Genomic DNA, 18971 nt, shown 5'->3' with positions numbered 1-18971 from the left:
CCGTCCTGAGGTGACATGTACCCAGTCAATATGGGGATAGTTGAAATCCCCCATTATTGAGTTTATTTTTATAGCCTTTCTAATCTCCTTGAGCATTTCACAGTCACTATCACCATCCTGGTCAGGATATCCCTACTGCTATAGTCTTCTTATTAAAGCATGGAATTACTATCCATAGAGAATCTATGGTAGTTTGGTTCATTCCCTATTTTTACTTCATTTGATTCTATGCTTTCTTTCACATATAATGCCACTCCCCCACCAGCACAACCTCTTTCTGTCCTGCCAATATATTTTGTATCCTGGTATTAGTGTCCTATTGATTATCCTCATTCCACCAAGTTTATGTAATGCCTATTATATCAATATCCTCATTTAATACAAGGCACTATAGTTCACCCATATTATTTAGACTTCTAGCATTTGTTTATAAGCACTTTAAAAACTTGTCACTTTTTAGCTGTCTGCCCTTACATGATGTCATTGAATGGGACTCTTTCATTTGACTGTTTCTCATCAGATCCTACCCATATTTTATCATCTTCCATTTTCTCCTCCTTACTAGGACAGAGAGAATCTCCATTAATAGAGCCTCCCCTAAGAGAGGTCTCTGTCCAAACTACATGCTCCTCCGCACCTGTCGACTGTCCCCCAGCCCTTAGTTTAAAAACTGCTCTATGACATTTTTAATTTTAAGTGCCAGCAATCTGGTTCCATTTTGGTTTATGTGAAGCCCATTGTTCCTGTATAGGTATTCTCAGTACAAGAGGACACCATGACATCATCTGGAAGGAGGATCCCAACTATGAGACCATTTTCCTCTGCTCCAGTTGGATGTTCTCCTTCCCTGAGACTTTCATCCTCCTCAACAGCACAGAGATGGTCACACCAGGGGTGGGACCATTCCACTGTATCCCCAAAAGTCTGTCTCCCTTAGCTCCACCAGTTCAGCCACTCTTGTCTCCAAAGCCTGTTTATGGTCTCAGAGGGCCAGGAGCTTCTTGCACCAAATGCACACATATGGCACCTGCCCATAGGGTAGGTAATAATACATGCTGCATTGGGTGGAATAAACTGGATAGCCCGCACTCTGTTGCTGGACTTCTGCTTGCATTCTCTTTTTACTCCTGCAGCTTGCTCCTTTGTTGAGGTTTAGTTTTTATCGTGGGGCATTTTTGGCTTTAAGTTTAAAGAACGTTAAGTGTATCTAGCCCTCCCTCACAGTCTCCCTCTAAACTCCCCCACAAAACTCCCGTTAACCGCTCCTGTTTGTTAGCATGAAGTAGGTTGTAATCGCTTTAAAAGATATGCTGTAACTCAAGCACAGATAATGAACCGGATTTAGGAATTGGTGAAATTCTATGGCCTGCATTATGCAGAAAGTCAGACTAGATGATTGCAATGGTCTCTTCTGGACTTAAAAATCTAGGAAGCTATTCTGCAATGTAAACATGGAGGAAAAGAAGATTACAATAAAGAAAATGATGCAAGAAAAAACTTTTTGCAAAAGCTTGAGTAAACTTTTTAAAAATTAACTCTCTTTATGAGTACAGAAAGACAATATGCTGCGTTTATTGAGGACCTTTCATCTCAAAGTAGCCCAAAATATTTTACAATTTAAGCTGTAATATAAGCCGGGATCATTTCATCTAGTGGTGAAATGAAGCAGTCAGTGGCTGTATAACTGTACAGCAACAGAACAGGATCCAAACATACTTTAAGCAGTTGAAACTGCAGAGGGTTGTAGGTTATCTGAAAGTTGTAATTCAGTTGTGTTACCAAGTTTAATTCTCCCTATGCTTGCAAAAATATTGGGGGGGGGGGGGGGCGCTCTTTAAATTACCTCCAGTGAATTGTCTAGCATGAAACATGTCCTTGATCATTAGGAAAGGACACTCTAGCACCATACTTTGAGCTAGTACTCAATCTAAGCCCAAACAGAAGAGATAGACCACCATTGACTCATGTGATTTATTGGAATGCTCCCCTCCAAATGCTGCATTAGCAGGACTGCTTAGCTTGCCAGAATAGATGGCATCACAGTGAAGGTGGTGTGGCAAGACAAGCTTTGAACCTGCGACTGTCTTGCTAGTTAGTCCAAATGTACTACAGGTATATACAATACAAGAAGTGACAAAAATGGCAAGCAACAGTCTAATGTAAACTACATAATAGGCTGTTTGATGCTAGTAACAAGAAAAATTAAGATACGCAAAGGTAGAAATTGATTATGTACTCGCATTTTTAAATTCAGCACTAGGAGTGCAAATTTCAAATGCACTTCATTAATAAAATACCAAAGATTGTGCTGGACACCAGCTAGATGACAGGCAGAACATCTACAGCCTGGTGGAGATGCAGATACCCATATGCCTAGGATCTACCACAACAGGCTCATGTGAACAACCATCTGTACTCACAACTCAATGCTGAGTTGTCCCATTAGCCATCTGTTAAATTATGTCTGTTCTGCTATGAGGAGGATAACCCAGGTAATCCAGTCTAAAGAGAGTAAGTCTTCATAACTCTTACCATACACAAGTTTCACTAAGACTATGGAAACTTCCACATCCTCCCCGAATCTTAAGAGTGCAAATCACACCCAGTACCTACCTTCAGAACAGATTAAAAACAACTTTAGGAGTCAGCCTGAACTCTGCCCGCCACCCTGTCTTCTAGGACTGGATGATATTTCCATGCAGAAAAGACCCTGATATAGTCATCTATATGGAAGAATTGGTAGGGGAAGTAGACGTGGGGGGCAACTTGGGCGGCAGTGATCATGAGGTGGTGGAGTTCAGGATCCTGACAAAAGGAAGAATGGAGAGTAGCAGAATACAAACCCTGGACTTCAGAAAAGAAACGGTTACTCACCTTCTAGTAACTGTTGTTCTTCGAGATGTGTTGTTCATGTTCATTCCAAGCAGGTGTGTGTGCGCCGCGTGCACACCAGCCGGAAGATTTTCCCATAGCAGCATCCGTAGGGTCGGCTCCGGCGCCCCCTGGAGTGGGGCCTTTATGGCGCTGTATATAGGGGCCAGCTGACCCCCCACCGCGTCAGTTCCTTCTTGCCGATACTCCGACAGAGGGGTAGGAGGGTGGGTATTGGAATGGACATGAACAACACATCTCGAAGAACAACAGTTACGAGAAGGTGAGTAACCATTTCTTCTTCTTCGAGTGATTGTTCATGTCCATTCGAAGCAGATGACTCACAAGCCCAAGTCTAGGTGGTGGGGTCGGAGGTCACTGCAGACTGGAAGACTGCACGGCCAAATGCAGCATCCTCCCTAGCCTGGTGCATAATGGTGTAGTGAGCCGTAAAGGTGTGGATTGAGGACCAGGTTGCCGCTCTACAAATTTCCTGTGTTGGGATGTGGGCCAGGAACGCAGCTGAAAAGGCCTGCGCTCTTGTGGAGTGGGCCGTGATAGGCGGGGCTGGTATATTGGCCCGACTGTAGCACTCCTGGATACAGGTTCTGATCCAAGCCGAGATCCTCTGTGACGTGACCGGGAGCCCCTTCCTACTGTCAGCCACAGCTACGAAAAGTTGGGTCGACTTCCTGAAGGGTCTCGTCCTTTCTATATAAAACGCGAGAGCCCTGCGAACATCCAGAGAATGCAGCCTGAGCTCCTTAGCCGAGGAGTGCGGTTTTGGATAAAACACAGGGAGAAAAGCGTCTTGACCCACGTGAAACAGGGAAACCACCTTAGGTAGGAACGCAGGATGCGGCCTGAGTTGGACCTTGTCCTTGTGGAAGACTGTGTATGGAGGCTCAGATGTCAGAGCTCTGAGTTCCGATACCCTCCGTGCTGATGTGATAGCCACCAAGAACGCGACCTTACATGAGAGGTATAACAGCGAGCATGAAGCCAGCGGCTCGAATGGGGCCCCGTGAGGACAGACAGGACCAAATTGAGGTCCCAAGCAGGGACAGGTTGACGGATATGTGGGAACAATCTGTCAAGACCCTTAAGGAACCATCCAACAAGTGGGTTTGCAAACACTGAGGTCCCCCCCTTTACAGGGTGGAATGCGGAGATTGCAGCAAGGTGGACTCGAATCAATGAGAGAGTTAGTCCCAGGTGTCTCAGATGTAGCAAATAGTCCAAGATGAGAGGGATCGGGGCGAGCAAGGGGCCCTGACCGTACTGTGTAACCCAGAGGGAGAAGCGCTTCCACTTGGCCAAATACGTAGACCTTGTCGATGGCTTCCTGCTGCCCAACAGGACCTGTCTGACTTGATGGGACCATTGTAACTCCAGTGGGTTTAGCCATGGAGCATCCAAGCTGTGAGGTGGAGCGACTCCAGGTTCGGGTGAAGGAGGCGACCGCGATCCTGCGTGATCAAGTCCGGTAGTAGGGGTAACCTGAGTGGAACCCTCGTAGACACATGTAGGAGAGACACGTACCAATGCTGACGTGGCCACGCAGGAGCTATGAGGATGAGTCGAGCGTGATCTCTGCGGGCCTTGAGGATCACCTTGTGAATCAAGGGAATCGGGGGGAAGGCGTAAAGAAGCCTGTCTGCCCAAGAGAGGAGAAACGCATCTGATAGGGATCCCTGACTGCGTCCGAGGGAGCAGAATTGACGACACTTCCTGTTCTCGTTGGAAGCAAACAAATCCACCCGGGGATGACCCCAGAGTCAGAAAATTGAGAGAACTACATCCCAGCGGATAGACCACTCATGACCCTGGAACGAGCAGCTGAGAGTGTCTGCGAGCGCATTGTGTGTGCCGGGGAGGTAGGATGCTATCAGGTGAATTACGTTCTGTACGCAAAAGTCCCATAATGCTTGGGCCTCCTGGCAAAGGGGAGAGGAGTGAGCACCACTCGCTCCTTTTGTTGATATAAAACATCGTTGGAGTATTGTCTGTGAGGACAGAAACGCACTTGCCCGCGAGCTGGGACTTGAATGCCATGCATGCGAGGTGTACCGCTCGCAATTCCCTGACATTGATGTGAGATGAAAGATCCTCCCTCGACCTAAGACCTTGGGACCGCAGGTGGCCCAGATGTGCATCCCATCCCTGATCCGATGGGTCTGTTACCAGGGTCAGGGAGGGCTCTGGTTCGAGGAAAGGGACCCCACTCGCAGACCACCCGTGGGTCGAGCCACCATTGGAGGGAGTCCAACACCGGACGAGGTAACGTCACCACTGAGTCTAGGGAGTCCCTGACTGGCCGATAAACCCCTGCCAACCAAGATTGGAGAGGGCGCAGTCTGAGCCTGGCGTGTCTGACGACATAGGTACATGCTGCCATGGTGCCCTAGTAATTTGAGGCAGCTTCTTACTGTGGTGGTAGGGTAATTTTGGAGGCCGAGAATGATGTTGGACAAAGTTCGGAATCTGGCCTCTGGGAGATGCTCTGGCTTGTGTCGAGTCCAGAAGTGCTCCTATGAATTCGATTCTTTGTGTTGGAGAAAGAGTGGACTTGGCCTCGTTGAGTAAGAGGCCGAGGGAGCTGAAGGTGTGCCTGATGAAGACCACCTGAGCCTCCACGAGTGCCTTGGTCCTGTCCTTGATGAGCCAATCGTCCAGGAAAGGGAATACCTGGATCCCTTGCCTGCGGAGGAAGGCTACCACGACTGCCATGCACTTTGTGAAGACCCTTGGGGTTGCTGATAGACCGAAGGGTAGGACCGTGAACTGTAGATGAACGTCGCCGACGAGAAACCTGAGGTAACGCCTGTGGCGAGGGATTATCGTGATATGGAAGTATGCATCCTTTAAGTCGAGGGCGGCATACCAGTCTCCTGGGAAGGAATGATGGAGGACAGGGAGACCATGCGGAACTTGAGCTTCTTGACAAACTTGTTGAGACGCCGCAAGTCCAGAATAGGTCTGAGGCCCCCTTTCACTTTCAGTATTAGGAAATATCGAGAATAGAAGCCCTTGCCCCGTAGTTCTGGAGGCACCTCCTCCACTGCCCCTGCTGTAAGGAGGGACTGAACTTCTTGAAGGAGAAGTTGCTCGTGAGAGGGGTCCCTGAAGAGGGACGGGGAGGGGGGCTGGTGGGGCGGGAGGGAGGAAAACTGGATAGAATATCCCTCCTCTACCATGCGAAGCACCCAAGTGTCTGACGTGATCTGGGCCCACGCATGATAGAAGGGGAACAGACATGATGAAAAGGTAAGGTTGGGAGGATCCAGAGATCTGTCCGGTAGGCCGACCTTGACCGAACCCTCAAAATGGTGGCCTAGGCCCCTGCGGAGGCCTTGGTTGGGCAGAAGACTGTCCGAAAGGCTGCTGTTGTCTCCTCCTGCCAGTCCGCAGTCTCCTGCGCACGACATCACCTCAATTTTGAGGTTGATATGGAGGTGGGTCCTGTGGCGGCCTAAACTGCCTACGCTGAGTAACAGGGGTGTGTAGGCCTAAAGAACGGAGGCTGGTCCGCGAGTCCTTTAGGCTATGGAGCCGTTTGTCCATCTTTTCTGAGAAAAGCGTGGGCCCTTCGAAAGGTAAGTCCTGTATAGTCTGTTGGACTTCATGAGGAAGGCCGGAAACTTTAAGCCAGGCTCCACGCCTCATGCCGAGACCAGTAGCGAACGTGCGCGAGGCCGAATCAGCTGCCTGAAGGGAAGCTCGAGTAATTAATCTGCCCTCCTCGACAAGGGCCGAAAACTCGACTCATGAATCCTGCCGGAGGAGGTCCGTAAACCTAGACAAAGCCGAGCACGTGTTGTGTCCATACCGGCTCACTATGGCTTGCTGATTGGCAATACGCAACTGTAGGCCCCCTGTTGAATAGACCTTACGTCTGAAGAGGTCCAACTTTTTAGCCTCTCTATTTTTAGGAGTGGATCCCTGAAAACCTTGTCACTCCCTCTGGTTGGGGGCATCCACCACCAGGGAGTCCGGCGGGGGGTGCGTGTAAAGATGTCCATAGCCCTTGGTTGGGACAAAATACCGCCTCTCAGTCTTTTTGGCTGTAGGGGCCAATGAGGCTGGAGTTTGCCACAAAGTGCGGGTTGTGCCCGCAATGGTTTTTATGAGGGGTAGGGCCACCCTAGATGGGCCCGACGGGGCCAGGATATCAATTACAGGATCAGTGTCCACCTCGATCTGTTCCGTCTGTATCGAGAGACTCTGGGCCGCTCGAGTAAGGAGCTGTTGGAGGAGTCTATTATCCTCTAAAGCCGGAGCAGCAGAAGTCCCCGCTACTGCCTCATCTGGAGATGAAGAGGAAGATGTTCCACGTAGCTGCCCTTCATCTAGCATGTCTCCCTGTGTAAGGGCCTGCGGCACACGGTACTCCGGCTGTGCGGCCGGTGCGGGCTTAAGATGTGGCACCGCGGCCGGTACCGGGGTCGCCACCGAACGCCGAGGAGTGCTGGGCGGTGCCTGCGCTGAAGGAAACAAAGCCCCTGTCGGTGCCGCTGTTGGAGCTGGGGGTGCCGTAATGCCTTGTGGCACACTCCTGTCAGACGGCGGTGCCGGTGGCATTAGCGGCGGTGCCCCAGACGCTGAGGAGATGGAAGCGGTTCGTGAGCGGGGCCCGTACGCCTGACCCACCGACTGATGGTAGGCCCATGGCATCCAGAATGGCCACTGTGGAGGTGGTTGCCACTCCTGCTGCTGATGCCACTGTGGCGGGTATGGTTGGGCACTCCTACGCGAGGACGATCTGCTCCTCGATCTGTTAGAACGGTAGGAGTCCGCCTCCGAGTCAGAAGTCTTTGAATAGGAGGACATCGGAGGAGCAGTACCCACAGTTGCCGGCTGGGGTGCTCGCGCTGGTGCCACTACTGTGGCGCCGTGTGGAGAGTGCGGTGAGTGCATCGCCGGTTTACCCTTAGAGTGATACTGGGGCCCGGCGGCAGCCGGAGGTTGTCTGCACTGGTGCGGCGACGCCGACACCGGAAGGTTCAAGAGGTCTGAGGCAGCCTCAAACGCCTCAGGTGTCGATGGGAGGCGGACCTCCTCCATAATGTCCGGGGATCTATGGCGTTCCAGACTGACCTTTCCCTCTCCAGGGTGGGAGTCAACGGGATGGCCGGATGGGTCTGCGGCGCGGGTTGCCCCGTAACAATCGTGGACTGCGCCCGACCTTTAGAGTCCCGGTGGGGAGATTGTTCGGTCCGCGGCCTGTTCTTTTTAGCCAGCACTGGCGAACGAGAGTGGTGTCTTGTTGAAGACAATTTCTTATGTGCCGACTCTCTGCGGTGCCGGGGTCTTGGGGCCCTGGCCTCACGACCTACCTCCGGTGCCGGGGCACTGCGCACCGAGGATGAAGTGCTGGGTGCCGGCTCTGAAGGTCCAGGATCCGATTGCGGCCACAGTGCCGCCTCCATTAGGAGGACTTTAAGTCTCTGCTCTCTATCCTTGAGAGTCCTGGGGCGAAAAGCCCTGCAAATAGGACACCTGTCCCTTTGATGGGTCTCCCCGAGGCACCGCAAGCAGGAAGAGTGCGGATCACTTTTTGGCATAAATTTCCCGCAGTCCCAACAGAGTTTAAACCCTGGGGACCCGGGCATGCCCCAGCGGGGCAACGAAAAATTGGAGAAACCCCCCCCCAACTGACACCTATCTAACAGTAACACTAACTACTAACTAATACACTATGTACAAGAACTATAGAACACTGCCACGATTGCTAAAGAGCAAGAGAAGTTCCAGCTAGCCGTCACCGGCGGTAAGAAGGAACTGAGGCGGTGGGGGGTCGGCTGGCCCCTATATACAGCGCCATAAAGGCGCCACTCCAGGGGGCGCCGGAGCCGACCCTACTGACGCTGCTATGGGAAAATCTTTCGGCTGGCGTGCACGCGGCGCGCACACACCTGCTTGGAATGGACATGAACAATCACTCGAAGAAGCAGCAAACTGACTCCCTCAGGGAACTGACAGGCAAGATCCCCTGGGAGACTAAATATGAAAGGAGTCCAGGAAAGCTGGTTGTATTTTAAAGAAGCCTTTTTGAGGGCGCAGGAACAAACCATCCTGATGTGCAGAAAGAATAGCAAATATGGCAGGCAACCAGCTTAGCTTAACAGGGAAATCTTCGGTGACCTTAAACACAAAGATGAAGCTTACAAGAAGTGGAAACTTGGACAGATGACTAGGGAGGAGTATAAAAACATTGCTCAAGCATGCAGGGGTGTAATCAGGAAGGCCAAAGCACAATTGGAGTTGCAGCTAGCAAGGAATGTGAAGGGTAAGAAGAAGGGTTTCTACAGGTATGTTAGCAATAAGAAGTTGGTCAGGGAAAATGTGGGACCCTTACTGAATGGGGGAGGCAATCTAGTGACAGATGTGAAAAAGCTGAGGTACTCAATGCTTTTTTTGTCTCAGTCTTCATAGACAAGGTCAGCTCCCAAACTGCTGCACCGCAGCACAGTATGGGGAGGAGCTGAGCAGCACTCAGTGGTGACAGAGCAGGTTAAGGACTATTTAAAAAAGCTGGACATCCACAAGTCTATGGGCTGGATGCAATGCATCTGAGGGTGCTGAGGGAGTTGACTGAAATGATTGCATAGCCGTTGGCCATTATCTTTGAAAATTTGTGGTGATTGGGGGAGGACCCGGACAATTGGAAAAAGGCAAATATAGTGCCCATATTTAAAAAAAGGGAAGGAGAATCTGGGAAACTACATACCCATCAGCCACACCTCTGTCCCTGGAAAAATCATGGAGCAGCTCCTCAAAGAATCCATTTTGAAGCACTTGGAGGAGAGGAAGGTGATCAGGAATAGTCAGCATGGATTCATCAAGGGCAAATTATGCTTGACTAACCTCATTGCTTTCTATGATGAGAACTGGCACTGTGTATATGGGGAAAGCGGTTGATGTGATATACCTTATCAAAAGCTTTGCTAAAGCCAAGAATACTGTGGGAGACCTGCCAGCAAGTTAAAAAAAAGTATGGATTGGATGATTGTACTATAAGGTGGATAGAAAGCTGGCTAGATTGTCGGGCTCAATGGGTAGGATCAACAGCTCAATGTCTAGTTGGCAGCTGATATCAAGCAAAGTGCTTCAGGGGTCAGTTCTGGGGCCGGTTTTGTTCAACACCTTCATTAATGATCTGGATGATAGGATGAATTGCACCCTCAGCAAGTTCATGGATGACACTAAGCTGTGGGGGAGAGGTAGATACACTGAAGGATAGGGATAGGGTCCAGAGTGACCTAGACAAATTGGAGGATTGGGTCAAAAGAAATCTGATGAGTTTCAACAAGGACAAGTGCAGAGTCCTGCACTTCAGAGGGAAGAATCCCATGCAGTGCTACAGGCTGGGGACCGACTGGCTAAGCAGCAGTTCTGCAGAAAAGGACCTGGAGATTACAGTGGACAAGAAGTTGGATGAGAGTCAACAGTGTGCCCACGTTGCCAAGAAGGCTAACGTCATATTAGGCTGCATTAGTAGGAGCATTGCCAGCAGATCGAGAGAAGTGATTATTCTCCTCCATTCAGCACTGGTGAGGCCACATCTGTGTCCAGTTTTGGGCCCCCCACTACAGAAAAGATGTGGACAAATTGTAGAGAGTCCAATAGAGAGCAACAAAAATGATTAGGGGGCTGGGGCACATGACTTATGAGGAGAGGCTGAGGGAGCTGGGATTATTTAGTCTGCAGAAGAGAAGAGTGAGGGGGGATTTGATAGCAGCCTTCAACTACCTGAAGGGGGGGGGGGGTTCCAAAGAGGATGGATCTAGGCTGTTCTCAATGGTGGCAGATGACGGAACAAGGAGTAATGGTCTCAAGTTGCAGTGGGGGAGGTCTAGGTTGGATATTAGGAAGAACTATTTCACTAGGAGGGTGGTGAAGCACTGGAATGGGTTATCTAGGAAGGTGGTGGAATCTCCTTCCTTAGAGGTTTTTAAGGCCCATCTTAACAAAGCTTTGGCTGGGATGATTTCGTTAGTGTTGGGCCTGCTTTGAGCAGGGGGTTGGACTAGATGACCTCCTGAGGTCTCTTCTAATCCTAATCTTTTTAAATCTTGCATTGTAGATCCACAATTTACAGGCTAGTGGTTCCTCATCTAGCACCTTCTACTCTCAGGCTCCTCTCCTTCCGCATTCTCCTTTCTATATCCCAACATTCCCTTCATCTCTCATTTCACCATCTTCCGTTTACTTCAGACTGATCCATAAGAAGTTAATTGACTATTGCCGGCTTGAACTCTAATGTAACTACCTACTTTAAATGTTTATTTTATGTTTTCACACCTATTGACAAACTTTGGAGCAAAATGAAACTTTTCCACCTCTTACTGTTTGGTCTTCTCAAGGGACATTTCTTAGGACAAAATCTAATCAATCTGCTCTCTATGTTTGCATCTGAAGTTCTTACAAAATAATAATCTTAAAAAGAAACTTTTAGCCATCTGTATTTTAAAGAACTAGATTAAGACCGTAATCAAACATTTTGGGGGAGGAGGGGTGAGATGGGAGAGGAGAGAAGAGAGGAGAATGGAAAATACACTCAGAAACTCAGCATTTTTCAAACCACAGACATGCAAAACTTCCTGCAATTTACTGACTGCCATTAGAGGGTCAGATGAATTAGGACGGTCCTAGTACAATGTGTTCAAAAGAAGATGGTAAGGGTTGTGCTTCTGAAAACACATTTAACCATCTTCTCCAGCTGCACATAAGAGATCGGGAGAAAGTATTTGTTTTAGTAGGAAAGATGAGCAGAAAACCTTTAAAAGAGTAGCCCTGTGAAGAACATCCAGACAATGATGATGCAAGCAGAGCAGTATCAGTCTTAGTTCTGTGCAGATCAACTCAATACACCAGGACGATGATTTTCTGCCAATGCTGTCATTCAGAATGGGTTACAAAATGCCCCCTCCCTGCCCCAACCTGTTGAAAGCAAACCACATTTTGGTCATCCCCCCTTCTCAGTTGTAGAATACTTCCCCCCGTTGCTTCTTTCTGCCAGTGCTGAGACAGACTGGACTTGCACTCAGCCAAGATCTGAAGTAGTCTGTTCCTTCCAAATAAAATCTCCAACTCTAAAATGTTACACAATATATTTGGTATCTTCCTCCCTTTCCATCTAATCTGCAGTTACCCCCCATCTCATTTTCCCCACACCTCCCTTTTATTTCCATTCCATCCCCTTCTCCCCAGCCACACTAAGTCCTCTTGCCATGAGTACTTCAATTTTTTTCTACAAAGAGAAGGTCACAAGTAGTTTATCAAATTTATTATGGATAAGTATTTCCATCACTATGTTGTATCTTGTCCAGAAGGGCTTTTAAATCCTCTAGCCATAACAACAACAACTTGCATGGAGAAGACATGGGAGAAGATAGATGGCAGCTTGGAAGCTTCACTGTGGTCAAGGGTGTATGATTTAAAGAAATCATTCCAGTTTGATTATATACATGCAAACAAATAAATTTAAACACAGGCACACTCATCCCCAACACAGTGCTGATGGGCGTCTTTTGGCAACTCAAAAGCCACACTACCATCCATTATGTTCTGCCCTGACCCTCTCCCCCATGGGTTACTTTTACCAGCAAACTTCAGATTGGGAATGTTAAAGATTGTAGGTATAAGGTAAGTAATGAAGAATTACATTAATAATGTGTTGTGTAAGATAAGGAATATAAATAGATCAACTGATTTCCAACTTTCTCTCCCTTTGCAATTGTATAACACCTGACCAGCATGTTTAGATGTTACAGGAAGTAGATCAAATTATTAGGCTGAGAGTTTTAGTAACAAACATAAGTCAAGCATTGAAATGCCCATCTCACAAGTGCTTTCCTACATAACCAACCTGCTAAGATCATTCTTCTCTGGTTCAATTTATAATACACAAAAACAAATGATTTACGGCATGTTATCACTAAAATCTGAGTCTAATTAATCTATATTGGTATAAATAGTATAAATTAATATTTGTATAAAATAGTAAATCAGTTCATAACAATGTACTCTTTCTATAAACATCAAAAATAGCAGGTGATTTTAAAAAGTTGATAAGTTATATTTATTTGTAAGCCTCTGAGACTGAAAACTAGTAACTGTTTCATAAATCTAATTCTTTATTAGGAAAACTAGCCCAAACTTCTTTAGTTGTTTCTTCTAACAGCCCAGTTAAAGAAATACAAGCATCTACAAATATTACAAATATGAAATAGATCTCCACAAGCATTCAGCTCCCAAGATGGAAGAGTAAACATGCAAAATTAACAAAATGATTGCTGCAGCAGATAAATCAAATTATAGCATACGTATATCCTGTATTATTTTCAACACTTACATGTTGGAGAAAACAATTTCTTAAATAACTTGATACAGGGTGTAACAAGTTGGGAACTACCCCCATCTTTTAGCTTAAGACATCACTATTTGAAGTGTGACATGTCATGTTATCTTGTGATACTTCATAACAATTTGTATAATTCCCTCTTGGCTCCTGTGACTGTACTTGGCCAGTTCTCTCCTCTTAATAACCACTTCAGCATTTTGTCTAATGGCTCCTCATCCTCCCCCCCCTCCTTTCTTGGCATCTCTCCAAGTTCTGTCCTCAATCCCCTCCTTCTCCAATTACAACGTCTGTAACATCATCTACTCCCTTAGATTCAACTACCACCCTTATGCAAATAATTCCCAAGTTTTCCCCTGTAGCCATAACCACTTCCCCTTTATCTGCTTCTCCAGCTGCCTCCCAAACAACTCTACTTGGATCTTTTCCATCATCTCAACCTCAGTCTCGCCAAAACTGAACTAATCTGTCCTTCTAAACCCTCTCCCTTGCATACTTCCTATATGGCCTGGTCTACACTGGGAGGCGGATCGATCTAAGTTACGCAACTTCAGCTACATGAATAACATAGCTGAAGTCAACATACTTAGATCAACTTATGGTGGTGTCTTCAGCGTGGTGAGTCGACTGCTGCTGCTCCCCAGTCGACTCCACCTGCGCCTCTCATCAAGCTGGAGTACAGGAGTCGATGGGAGAACGCTCAAGGGTCGATTTGTCACACCAAGACTCAATTGTCATCTGCATCCCCATATACAGTTTCGTATAAGTCCTGTAATGTCTTCTCTGTCACCAAACCCATCCTTTTCCTCACTACCCCCATTGCAAAAAATGCTGGTCTGCACTTCAATATTGTTTCCATTGGTGTATCTTTCTTCCCTGGCTTATTTTCTTCTCAAAAGCCATCCCTCTCCTCCTGTTTTATCTATGGAAGAAACAGTGTTTTTGACACTGATCAAGTCTCTTGCTTTCTTGAATCTCTTCACTGACTAAAAGTTCCTTACTTGTTCACAGCCCTTCCAGGGGAGGCTCTTCACCTTCCAAGCCGCACATGATCCTGACTTCTGCTAATTTCTTTAAGCAAATTCCCTTACTGCAGCTCAAAAGAATTATTGGCAAGGTACTAAACAGAGCTCTTGAGCAAAGCCTGCATTGTTTGACTTGGAGATTTTAAGGGCCAAATTTTGGCCTATGTGTGATTACAAGAAGCTGGGACTGGATGACAAGAACTGGATCACTCAATAAATTGCCCTGCTCTCTTCATCCCCTCTGAAGCACCTGGCACTGGCCACTATCAGAAGACAGGATACAAGGCTAGATGGACCATTGGCCTGACCCAGTATGGCCGTGCTTATGTCTGGCTTCCACTAGATTTAATGAGAATCACATGGAACATGACCAACTGCAGAATTTGGCTTACAGCAGGAGGATCTTCCCAGAAATAAAAGAAGGGAAGCCACATTTTCACCAGTGAGAGTGTGCACCAGAGTTGAGAGGAACAAAATCAGTCAAAAATGGAAAAAATCTTTCCTTTGTGCCCTAACACCAGCATAATCCACAAAGAAAAGTGTACTGCTGAAAAACACAGTCCAGGTTAAATAATTGTGTGTGTTAAGAGCAAACATTAAAGTTAGCATTCAGCTCACTGAACAAATTCAGTACACATGTACACCATTTCCTATTATATTGTCTGCACACCAGCTTGTTTATAGTGCACCAGAAATTAACTCAGGCATGTATAAATGCAGTTTGGATTTGTTTAACCCATACAATCCTCACATTCTCCTGAAGTCATTCCTCAAGGGGAAAGTGGAAAAGCTACCAAAAAGTGGAGGAGCAGAAAGGATTTATTCTGAAGGCATTATCGAAAAAATAGAAGACTTAAAATCTAAGAGACAGAAAACAAAGTTACCTTTCGCAGTTATAAAAAAAGAAGTAGCAAGTGTAAGAGGGGAGAGAACGCATTAGAAACAGATAAGAAAGAATGCTCCAAAAATCTGAACATCTACAGAAATAACAGAGGGAAAGATGCCAAAAGGAGAAGGGAACATTGACTATAACTCCAATACTCAGTTTTATAATAACTGCTTTGCTTTTGCATGATATTTTCCATTACAATAAGTAAGGGTTATAGATGAAGGACAGAAAAGGGAGAATGGGGGTGTGTCTGACAGGAAAATGAAGGGGAAGTCAGTGTTAAAAAAAATTAAATATTTTCAAGAATCTCACGTTATTTCTAATTTTGCAGGTGCTCAAGCACAAAATTAAAAGCCAGCGTTGAACATTTGATGTTTACTATATCAATTAACATACTCCTGGGCTATTTTAACACCTTTTGCATTAATTTATTTTTGTAAATGAAAATTTTTGTCATTAATTGTAAAGCTTTATTAATGCCATGCTAGTTTCAAGATTTAAATCCATGCAGATCAGGACATCACACCATTACCTTGGCATGCTCTGTTCTTCCTCGCTCTTTCTTCAATGCACACATCTGTGTTATGTGTGCAAAATTGCAGGAAAAAGGCAATTAAATAGTTTTGGAAAAATGCTTATTTTACATATAGCTTGTTCAAAATAGAGGTATTGTAATTAGCTACAATTTTTGTGTAATATGAATGGGAAGTTCCACAGGGCTGGAACCTCTCCATATTTGGCTGTAAAGTACCTAGTACACTTAGGCGCCATGAATAATTTTCTCACTCGATATTTAGGTTTGTGTGCATCTTATTCTACCCCAGTCAGCGGTAATTTATCCAGGTGTTTCACACTCTCTAGGCAGTTCTACATATTTTATTTCAGTACTGATTTGGCAGTCAGGGCTGGCATAGACCAATGATAATTTGCTTGGCAATTAGATTTAATGCATTCTTTTATGCAAGCACAGAGTTCCCTTCCTTAAAAGTTGGTTCAACTATTGCCTTTCCCCCCCTACTTTCCAGTAGGATAGCTAAGATTTATTAGATTTTTCAGGTAGGATTCTTTCAGCACTGCAAGTCTGAATCAGCAATCACTTTATATTTGGGGGGAGGAGTAAAACCACTGAAAGCTTTTTCCTGTCTCCTGCTAAAAGGAGGGATACATTTAGCCACTGTCTTGGCTGGCACAAAAGGTTGAGAGAAAAATAGTTATATAGGTGAATGGATGAGAGGTTCTCAAGCAGTTTGTCCTAGCATAATGCACACAATAATGAGACAGCCAGGGAATAAAGCCAAGGGTGAAGAACAAAAGCAAAAATACATTCTCCCACCTGATTGTGGTTCAATCCCAGCTTCATTTCCCAGGCTTCTGGACTGCCTTTTTAAAACGTTGCTTGTGTTCTTCTCTACAAATACCTTCCTTACAAAGATCTTTCCATATCTCTGTTTGCTCCCTCTGGGACCCTGACCAAATCTCTTCTCTATTGTTGGCTCCCACCCAATACTAAACATTGTATTACGAGACCCAACATGAAACTCTTAGCATGCTACTTTTAAACATACTCCTCTTTGAAAATAGTCTTGATTACGATACACTTATTTTAAAATGGCCTGTTCCACCATTTTTATCAAGACATTTTTATGTTGTCAATTTTCTGGCCACAATTTTTAAAAATGCTTTTTAGAATCTACCCATTTATGGCTGAAGTGGCCTACATAAATTGAGTTGGTATTCTGGAACAGTTTTGCATGGAAAAAATATTCACATAAAACCAAGATAAAACCTTCATGGGATAGCAGCTAAGTAGAGGTCACAGACAGAATGGACATAGAAACTCAGAATTAAAGTACACTGTGCAGAATGTTGGCACTGTTGCTGCCCATGCTCCACCATGCACAAACATACATGAATTATAAACAGGATGCTCTGAAACTGACATTTTAGTAAGCACTGCTGCACACTTGAAAAAAAATGAAAGGCATGAAAAGCAACATAGCATTTAGCTTCAGTAGGCAAAAGCTTAAAGAAAAAAATGGGGATTACAGCTCATATGCTGAGCTAAATGGTAATACATTCCAAAAATTTCATCTGAGAAAAAAACAGTAATTACCAACTCCCCCCCCCCCGCAAATGGATACAAGTAAACTACAGAAATATCAGAGGAGTTGTCTCTCAAGAGCAAGTAGCATACAATTTGAAAGACAGATGAAACCCAGAATGGATTCCAACAGAAGGCCTCGAAGTACAAGTTGGAAATATTATATTGTAGCTCTATTGGAGACAAAAAACAAGCAATTGAAGCAGACCATTATTAGACTACTACAACTGCATAGGGATTCACAAGGATCCTACTCTGCACTGAAGTAAACTATACACCACTAGCTCATACAACAAATACAGAAACATAATTACAATTGTCCTGACACCAGAACCTCTTCATGTAGATTCTTTTCTAATATTCTTTTAGAAGCCACTCATTGAACAGAGTGCTGAATGGACTTTCTAAAAGTTGCCAATTACTCTGATACCAAACAGCCCTCCTCCCCACCTTCCGGCCCCCAGACAAGTAAGCCTTTTTAAAAACTTTTGCTTCCAGAATGTAAAAACGATTACCATAAAAATAAAGAATACAGGTAGAAAGATGTACATGATTAACTCTAAACAATTAATATTTGTCTTATTGTTTACTGAAATGCAACAGTTATTAACAAATTCAATTTGGTTGTGTCAAACATCAACTAGGAGAAAGATTCCACCCAAGTTGGCGAAATCAAGCAATATTAAAGCAGCAACATGGTTTTCATTTCAATTACTATATGGAAATGGCTATAGCACTGAGTATACATATTGTGAATTGATTCACAAAGCAGTATGGGAATCATTTTGAAAACTTTCTCAGTCAAACATCTAATATGTTAAGCCATTTTTAAATGAAAAAAGCTTCAGTAAGGAGGCAGGAATAGAGCACTTAGAAATGAAGTAGTCAGATGTGTAATTTTCATAATTCAAAATCCTGCTAAATCATCACCACATGCAAAACAGTAAAACATTTTCTTTTCACTTTTACAGAGCCACTGAATCTAACAACTTCATTGAATTTAAGCACAAATCAAGTAGCTTCTTTCTTTCTTAAGGCTCAAATGGTAAGACAAGCTGAAAAAGTAACAGAGGATACAGTATTTCTACATTAAGACGTACAAAATCTATTTTAAAATTAATTTCAGAGAGACCAGCAGGCATGAAAAAAATTCAAGCTTATATATATGTGTGTGTGTGTGTGTGTGTGTGTGTACACACACACACTATACTAGTCCCATTGGAAAAAAACATCCTGCAGACTTTACTAAGCCATTGGCAGTTTACGGTTAGAAAAAATTACATTGTATCTCAGTGATCTGCATTACATTTTCCTGAAAAGTTTAGCTTGTTTGTATGTGAAGCTCAATGTTATTTGAAAGAAAAAAATATGTATTGCTATAATACAAATTGACCCGAAAGCCAGTAATTTGGTTTAATTCAAGAAATCAGAGTACTGTTTTATATTTCATAGGTTGGAGAGCATCAAAATGAAAGGCCCACCTTCTTTTATTTATTCTAGTTTTTGAAAACCAATGCAAGCAAAACCCACATTTCCTATTCCAACATTAATTTGTTAAGACTCAATCCCAAAGCATGTTAACATGCAGCTTTCCTGAAATCTGTTTTGATACACAAGGAGCTCCTTTTAGAGAAATGTCCCTTACTCCCACGATCACACTTGATTCTTCATTTCTTAATAGCAAAATATAATCTGAGCAGTTTACACCCAAAATACTTTAAT

The sequence above is a fragment of the Chrysemys picta genome, chromosome 7, assembly GCF_011386835.1.
Source record: "Chrysemys picta bellii isolate R12L10 chromosome 7, ASM1138683v2, whole genome shotgun sequence".
NCBI lineage: Eukaryota > Metazoa > Chordata > Testudines > Emydidae > Chrysemys > Chrysemys picta.
This window is presented reverse-complemented; position numbering follows the sequence as displayed.